The following is an 8,685-nucleotide window of genomic DNA, read 5'->3' on the forward strand; positions in this document are numbered from 1 at the left end:
GGGTGGCCATTAGAAAGGACTTGAAGGCACACAACAACAACAACAACAACTATAAGAAGAAGAAGAAGAGCCCTGCTCTTGGTGATGCTTCTCACCCTCCTCCAGCCCTCTTGGAAGCAGAGAGTCTCCTCCACCGGCTTCAGAACAAGCCCCAAGGCGAATTGGAGGAGGAGGCGGCCATTGCGTGTCAGGACCCTTCACACGTGGCTCATCGTCATCACGTGAAGAGGGAGCCCGGGAAGGCCCCAGTGATGACGCCTCTTGCCCTCCTGATTGGCTGGCTCCTCCTCAAGTCCTGGGCTTCAAGGGAAAAACATTCCCAGGAATAGAAATGGAGGACAGGACACACACACCCAAATCAAAGGGGGAAACACTCCCAGAAATAGAAATCCATGCTTCTTGGTCAGGCTCAGGATGGAGGACCCCCAAGGGAAATGGAGGACAGGACTCCATCCAAGGGAAACACACTGCCCGAGGGCAGGGATCCGTCTAACTAAAAAGATTGCATGTACAGCGCTGTGTAAATTTACAGCGCTTCATAAATAATGGTTAATAATAATAATAATAAGAGAGTGTTGCAGTATAACTAGAAGGACAGGCAGCACCGGCCGCGCGCAAGGGCTGCTGGAGGCGGCGCATGCGCCTAGCGACCGCTCCAGCGGTCCTTGCTAGCGGGCGCTGCTGTGGCCTTTGTGCATGCACCGCCTCCAGCTGGAGCGGCCGCGCGCCAGGGCTGCTAGAGGCGGCGCACGCGCGTCCCGGCTCTAGGAACGGCTGCTTGTAAGGGTCACTCGGGGCTGCGCATGCGCGTATCGGTCCCAGGCAAGCGGCTGCTTCAGGGACCTGGGCAAGCGGCTAGTGCTCCAGCTAGTGCTGGCGGCTGGAAGCAGCCGCGTGCAAGGGCCGCTGGAAGCGGCGCATGCGCGCAACTACCGCAGCAGCGGTCCTTGCTAGCGGCCGCTGCTGTGGCCATTTGCGCATGCGCCGCCTCCAACTGAAGCGGCCACGCGCAAGGACTGCTGGAGCCCGCGCATGCTTGTAAGGGTCGCCTGGGCGAGCGGCGATCCTCCAGCCCTTGCTCGCGGCTGGAAGCAGTCGTGTGCAAGGGCCGCAACAGTGGTCCTTGCGCCTCCAGTGGCCCTTGCGCGCGGCCACTCCACCTGGAGGCGGCGCATGCGCGCAATGGCCGCTGCCTGGAGCGACTGCTCCTAAGAGCAATCGCCGCAGCGGCAGCCGCCTGCCCCGGGCGGGGCAAACCCACCTCCCCAACCGGTGAAAAGCCGTGCATGCCCTGCCCCCAGGCCGGATCTGGCAACCCTAGCGCCTGTGTAATGACCTCCTGAAGAGATCTGAACTCAAAAGCTGGTCTCTTTTGTGGCAGCCCAGTTAGGGCCAGAGCTTGGGGCAAGAGAGGAGCCAGAGGCAAAGGAAGAGGCAACCCAGAAGATGCAGCATGAGTTTAATCGGACAGAGGCTTCGTTTAAGAGTCCTGTTCCTCTTTAGGAACCCTTTCCTTGTCCATCAGTCAGCATCATGATCTTCTGCTTGCCTCCCGGCTTCACTCTTGAGATCCACTCCTAAAACATATTCATTAGCCATCATTTTCTTGCAAGCTCTTTGGCTTTCCCTTTTGCCTTGGAAATGCTCCAGTCCCAGCCCATTGTTGCTGTTTACAGCTTGCTGTCATTTGTGAAAGTATCTGTGTCTGTAGCTTCTTTTTCAAGCTGTGGTAGTCTCTTCCTTTGCTTGTTGCTCTTGGGGAGTTGTCTAACAGTCATTTCTTCAGCCCTGGACTGCTGCACCTCTGAGTGGATGGGGCGCCTATAACTCCCTTGGTCCAGTTCACAGCAAGGTTCCTCAGTGAATGCAACATGCCTCTCGACTGCCTGGTTCTGTGTTTCAAGAGAGAAGAAATACATGGGGTCATTTCTACCTAGACTACATTTGAGCCAATCCCCCTAATTCCATCTGAAGTGGAAGAATCGTGACTCAGTTCAGTTAAATTTGGCCACAGAGTTGCCCTGGAGGAGGCAGACAGTCCTGGAGAGAACGTATTCATGAAACACATACATAATCAAAGCCGCAAATGTGGAGGGATGACTGGGATTGCGTCTGCAGCAGACGCCCAAACTCCCTCAGATAAAGGTAGGAGTCAATACTTCCCTGCCTCTCTGGATTCAGCCCCCATGGATTTGTTGCTGTCTTGGTATAAATACATGAACACAAGAAAACTAAGGGACAGTACAACCCTCCAAGGATAACCAGCAGACCGTATTATGACTGGCTGATCCCTTCTGGGTTGATGGGAATGTATTCCTGGGGAAAGAACTCAAATGTTTCTTTCAAAATCATCTTTAAAAACTCCAAGAGTGAAATAAAGACCCACTTTCTTCCATAATGTTGGTGCAGGCAGCCAAGTGCCAGCTTTCCAGATGATACTTGTGGCATCTTCTAAGCCTGTTAAGGCAACTTGTCTGCCCAGGGCTTCAAATATTGCCTAGGACAGTGATGGTGAACCTTTTTGAGGCCGAGTGCCCAAACTGCAACCCAAGACCCACTGATTTATTGCAAAGTGCCATGTCCCTCTGACTTTCCAGTAACAAACTCTGGCAAACACTGTGCTGGGGCAATGGCACATGTGCCCACGCGTGCCATAGCTTCGCCATCACTGGCCTGTGACCTCAGACATGGTCTGTGACCTCATTGGCCAGAAAAAACCACATGAGACAGATGTACTCAAACCAAGGACCAGTATCAGGGGAATAATACTGAATGGCTTTAAAGAGATCAAGAGCACCATCCTGGCCATTCTTTCATGACTTCAGACTGCTTAACGCATGCTAACTTTCTTGCCTGTGATGTTTTCCTCCTCAACAGATGGCTGCTTATTTTGGATTTGCTGTGGCTGCCACTGACATCAACAAAGACAGGTGAGTGTCGAGAAAGGCAAGCCCAGTCATTAGTAAAGATGGTGGGGGAGGGCATGCAAGCAAGCCTTCTCACCTGGAGAAAAGGGAAACATTTGGTCATGGGGCCAGTTTTGGAGAGACTTTCATGAGGTGTCAAATTAGATTTTGGTTGGAAAGCAGACTAGAGCACTCCAGTGTAGGCTGAAGAGTAGAGGGAAAGCTATGCACTCCTTCCTAATGAGAAGCTCAGGACCAGAGCCTGGAAAGGTTAAGTATTACACTACAACTTCCAGGATCTACAAGGTTTGGCCAGAATAAAAGTGCCTTGTCACACCTGAAAGACTGAATATCAAGGTTAAGGAAAGCATGGCCCAAGGGCTCCAGGCCTTGAAGTTCCTTGATTCCCCAGAAATATTTGGGAAGAATCTAATTTATGATGTCTCATGTGCCTTATGGTCACTTAATGATTTTGGGGAAGGCCTCTTGTAAGTCTGAAACAGATGGAGGACAGTGGCATCATTAAGGTTGGCATCACCCAGTGTCATAACTCATAGTGACACCCACTCTTCGTTGACCTTCCTCCAAACCTCACCATATAGAACTCTTCATAATGTGTTTTGAAGATTTGAGCTCCAATGTTTTAAAGGGACGTAGGAGAATGCCACAGCCGATTTCTGCCTAAGAGCAGATGTTTGGGGGGCAGTGGTGTCACCCCCCCTTTTCAGGGTGTCACCTGATGTGTCCCGCACCCCTAGTGATACCTCTGATGGAGGGGACAAAATATGGAGAAGTGCCCATCCACACATACCTCCAGAGGATATTTTGAGTTTTTAAAAATTGAAAATCTCCACGCAATAGTGTGTGAGTGTGTGTGTAGGTGTAGGCCCTGGGTTTTCAATGGTTGTTCACTCCACCTAACATCTTCAGTGTGGCGTAACCTTTTGTGGAACAATACTCATGGTATCAGGTGCTTGAAGCATTACCACTCAGTTGGTAAATCTTTCCTGGGGATTAAAAACAGGAGAAATTGGAAGTGGGGAAGCTGGTGTTACTAAAAAGGGAGGCCAGATGGGCCAGTCAAGAGAGGCATATGCGGTCACTATGCAGAGTACAAGTGCAGAACAGTTTCAGCCAAAGGCTTCAATTTGCAGGTTGCAGGTCAGATAGTTTGTCTGTGTCTGTATCTTTGCCTAACATATAAAGCAGATGATGGGGGCCAGTCTCTATAACAAACCAAGTAGAGGGAAAAGAACTCTTGTAATCTCCCACTTTAGCTCCATCTCCTGAAGGGATTTTCCCTTTTTAAAATTATTTTTTTATTAAACCAAAGAAAATATTATCAGGGAATGAATAGAAACAGAAGAAAGGCTTAAAAATGGGAAAGAAGAATATTAATACAGTATAAATATTACTTAGTCAGGTCTTCCCTGTATTATAACTCTTCCACTGAGGCACACTTTTTTGTTAAATTTTATTTATATCAAGCCTCTTTCTAACTATGTATAAACCATATCTCTACTGCTTATTGCAAATCTTCCTATTGCTTTGTACAGAAGTATCAAATTTAGTAAACCAAGGTGTTCAGTCTATTATAATAGTGTTATCTTCCCACCTCTCTTTCCAGTAATGTGTAACTAATCTCCACTGTTCCTTAGATACTTTCAATGAGTTTTTTAAAATTAATTTCTCCATTTACATCATGTCCATCAATTTAATCAACCGCTTGTCATATGTTGATATAGTTTGGGGTTTTTATTTTTTTGTGTAAACAATCCTTGCTGCAGTGATCATGTGTAATAACGCTTTTTAATGTTTTTTTATTTGTTGTGTTTAGTGAGTTAAATTTTGGCTTCATTTCTGTGTTTAGTATTTTAATACTTGTATTCTTATCTGGTATTTCTTGTCTTTCTTATATGACCACCAAACATGACAGAAAGTTCCACATTGCTCCTTGCTTTTCCAACATTTCTTATTCTTGCTTTTTGTTGTTTTAGTTGATCCAATTTCGTCAGGATCATGTAGCACCTGTGGAGCATTTTATAATAATTTTCTTTTAAATCATTGCACAATGTAACTGTTACATTTATATTCCAAGATTTTCCCCAATGGCCAACTTCGATTGTGTGTCCAATGTTTTGCATCCATTTGATTACACATTCTTTAATTGCTTCTTCTTCCATTTCATATTTCAACATACATTCGTATAACTTAGTGCTCAGATGGTTGTCCTTTGTAAGTATTCCATAGTCTAGTTAGGTATTCTTATTTTCAATGCCTTCTAGTTTAATAATCAACTTAGTTTACTTTTTTCATAGAGCTGTCTATAAGTGAACCATTGGCACTCTGTCTCATCCATTGATATTTCTTGTCTTGATTTTAGTCTTGGACTGTTGTTTTCTCAATGTTTTGTAGGTCAGTCATTCCAAGGTACTTTTCTTTCCATCCAGGGAGGGAGGTCTGAGAAGCAGGTCTGCCACTGAGAGGGCCTTGCCCCCTTGTGTCTGCCTAAGTTCCACCTAAAAAGCTGGTACTCAAAGAAAGAGCCCTGCTTGGCTTGGGCAAATATTATCCAGATAATTAGTGCCACATTTAGATGTCTTGAGTCCAAACCAAGAAAAGAAAAGTGGTAACATGTTTTTAATATATCACAAATGGGAAATAATAAAAAAAATAACTCTTCCAAGTTCTGCAAAAGACTAAAGAAAGTATGACTAGGCAGGGCAGGTAGTAAACTAGACACTAACTATTGAGAATTCATTTAGAAGGGTGTTATAAATAATATGCATTCTCTCTCCCCTGCCCTTTCTTTCTCTGGATACTCAGTTGGACCTGCCTCCAACATCTTTTCCTTGGCAAGAACAGCACTATGTCCAAAAGCAAGATGGAGGATGGAGTAGTGGATCTGGAGGGCATGGCTTCAGTCTGGTAAGCCTACACTGGGATCACTCCCTGCCATACCTGTTTCTGGTGCAGTCTTTCCCAGTTGGACACCCAAGGTGGTGGATGATAGGAGTGGCAGTTTAAAACAGAGGACAGAGGAGCACCCTAGCTGAGGGTTATAAAGGCTCCTCCTTCGACTGTCAATCCCAAGATTTCATAGAATGCTGCCATGGCAATTAAAGTGGGATCATTGTGCTATGAATGTTTAGTGGGAATGAGCCCCTGGGGAGCACCTTCTTTTCTCCACTTTCCTGGCGTCCTTCTTCTCTAACTCTGGCCCACATGAGATTATGTTAAAAGATCTGTTTTCAAATCTTTGGAGACCTGGTGGTGTGGTTGTTCAGTGGTTCAGTGGTGGTACTGCAACCACAAGGTTGTGAGTTTTTTCTGAGATTCTCCTTCCCTCCCATATCTTCTTGTTTCTCATTCTTTAGATTCTTAGGAAAGAAAATGAATGAGAGAGCATATAGGGTGGCAGTAATTTTAAGAATATGTGGGATGGTGATATTAAGATCATAGCTTCACATGTACACATGCGTGTGTGCATGTTCACACACGTACACACACACAGTTTCTATCTCATGGTCAGGCACATTCTGTCAATTCACACATATACTTGGTTTGTCTGCTAGTCTCTCACTTGTTCTCCAAGTAATGGTAGTAACATCTGGTAGAAAAAGGAATGGAAGATGCCATGGGTGGCATGATTAACTTCTTTTTTTCAAGTTTCAAAGTGAAAATGAAAAAAGGTGAAACTTTGGTGAGAAATGGGGTGAAAGAGATATGTTAGATGCTACACTAAGACTCTTTAGAGTCTGCTCACCTCAAACATAGCTGTCTGTCCTGGGCTCTTTGTGAAGCAATCCCTTAATCTGTCTTTTCTTCACTTTTTGCTGTTACAGAAAGAGAATCATCCTCACATCATCCAGTGTGAAGCAGTCTATCATGTACAGAAAGTACCTTACCACATCCAACCTGAGGAGCAGCCCTCTGCCAGCCTGAAGGTGAGCATTCATTGGTAATTGGTAATAGTAAGATAAGATGAAAATCAAATGAGATAAATTAGATAAAGATTAGTAGTAAAATATTACTAATAGTAGTAGGATGATAAAATGATGATGGTGATGGTGATGCTGCGTAGTAGCATCAGCAGTAGTAGTAGTAATAAACTGGTAGGTTTAAAAAATTAGTAGTGGTAATTGTTATTGACTATCAAAGTCAGAAACATCCCTATGATAGTATTTCCACCTTCTTTGGATGGTTGTAAATGCTAGACAATGAAGAAGCCTGACAGGAAGAGAACCGATTTGAAATATGGTGATGGAGGAGATGTCTAATTGTAGTAGTAGTAATAATAATAATAATAATAATAATAATAATAAATTATTGATTTATAGCCCGCCCAGTCACAAATAATCCAGGCAGGTTACAGGAATGAAAGTGTATACAGAATACAATTTAAAAATTCGACATTAGCCCCTTTCCAATCCCCAGTGCCCCTGTCTGCCTCCATGGAGGGAGGGCTCAGTCTCTTAAGGGTGCAATAGACTGCCAAATGGACAAAATGCTGAACTCTCACTGAAAGGCAGAATGATTAAACTGAGGCTGTCACACTTGGGACATATTGTAAGACTACTTGTCTGATTAGAAACAACACTAATTCTGGAAAAAGCAAAAGGCAGTAGGAAAAGAGGGAGACCACACCACAGGTAGATTGATTCAATTTCCTAAAAGGAAACATTACAATATCTAGGGCTATTTGGTATTGAAAGAAGGGTAATAATGTATGAGGGGGCAGGATATCAAAGTGCATAAAATGATATGTGATGTGAAAAAAGTGGATAGGGAGACGTTTTCCTAGAAGACTCAGTGTTGTCTAATGAAGCGCAACAGGGAGATAGCTGGGGCACCATTTACGGTTAAATGATAGAATCTACTACCACAAGATGTACTGATTTAGATAGCCTTTAAAGGCGATGGGTCAAATTCATGGAAGACAAGGCTATCAGCTGCTGCTAGCTGATTTATTTATTTTGTTGTTTGTTTGTTTAGGTCTTATGCTATTTGCAGGAGCAGAGGCACTAAGCCAAGAATATGCAAACTGCAGTCTATTGGACACATGCACTCACTCCCCTGAGTCCCAGGCACCCTAATTTTCTCAAGATTTAGTAAAAGGCCAGTCCCCTAAACATTCCCCAATCCCCTAAAAGTGTACTTGGAACAGAAACTACTTTCCTTTTTGGCCTCATGTTGGTGGCCAGATTTGGAGGAAACTGGCAGGACCACTGACATGTTGTAGTTGCCTACCCTTGTACTGGGCCTCTCCACCTTGGTGAGCAGGAGTGTGTGTGCTGTGGCCCTCTTGGTTGCCCATGGATGTCCCATTGGTAACTTACAGTAGGAACAAGGATGATGTGTTACAGAGACGGGCCTTTAGTGTGATGCAAAGGGTTCTTCTTATAATTGCCTTGCTGCCTATTGCCAAGGTCCTTGTGGCTCAGTGTTCTGATTTTAGCAACAGCTGGACAGCCAGCCAGATGTGCCTCCTACAGCCTCGCCAGGAAGCATGAAACCATCCTTCGTTCTTGGTCCAAGAACCCTTAGTCTGCGTAGAGAAGACTGATTTAACTTTCCTGACTAACAGTGTTGCCAGATAGACCGTCCTCAAGATACAAAACAGATGAAGGCTTTGATGTGGGTCTCTTCCAGTGTAGCAAGACCCTACTTGGCTCCGTAGTGGCTTATGATTAGTACCAGGCCTTAGCCCTGCTTCCTTTCTCTCGCCAGGTGTCAACGTCACTGCACTGGGCCAAGGGAGAGGCCAGCCAGGGGAAGG

At 45.1% G+C, this 8,685-nt stretch overlaps 1 long non-coding RNA gene across 2 annotated transcripts; it reads left to right on the forward strand.

Moving 5' to 3' along the window:
- Positions 1 to 939: 939 nt before the first annotated feature.
- On the forward strand, positions 940 to 8,685 carry LOC121920942. Of its 2 annotated transcripts, XR_006101805.1 has the most exons (5): positions 940 to 2,145; positions 2,878 to 2,930; positions 5,733 to 5,834; positions 6,752 to 6,853; positions 8,637 to 8,685. It is a non-coding gene; the product is annotated as an uncharacterized LOC121920942 (long non-coding RNA). The 2 variants fall into 2 exon arrangements; XR_006101804.1 differs by having other exon boundaries at positions 946 to 2,930.

Source organism: Sceloporus undulatus, chromosome 2 (assembly GCF_019175285.1).
Source record: "Sceloporus undulatus isolate JIND9_A2432 ecotype Alabama chromosome 2, SceUnd_v1.1, whole genome shotgun sequence".
NCBI classification, from domain to species: domain Eukaryota; kingdom Metazoa; phylum Chordata; class Lepidosauria; order Squamata; family Phrynosomatidae; genus Sceloporus; species Sceloporus undulatus.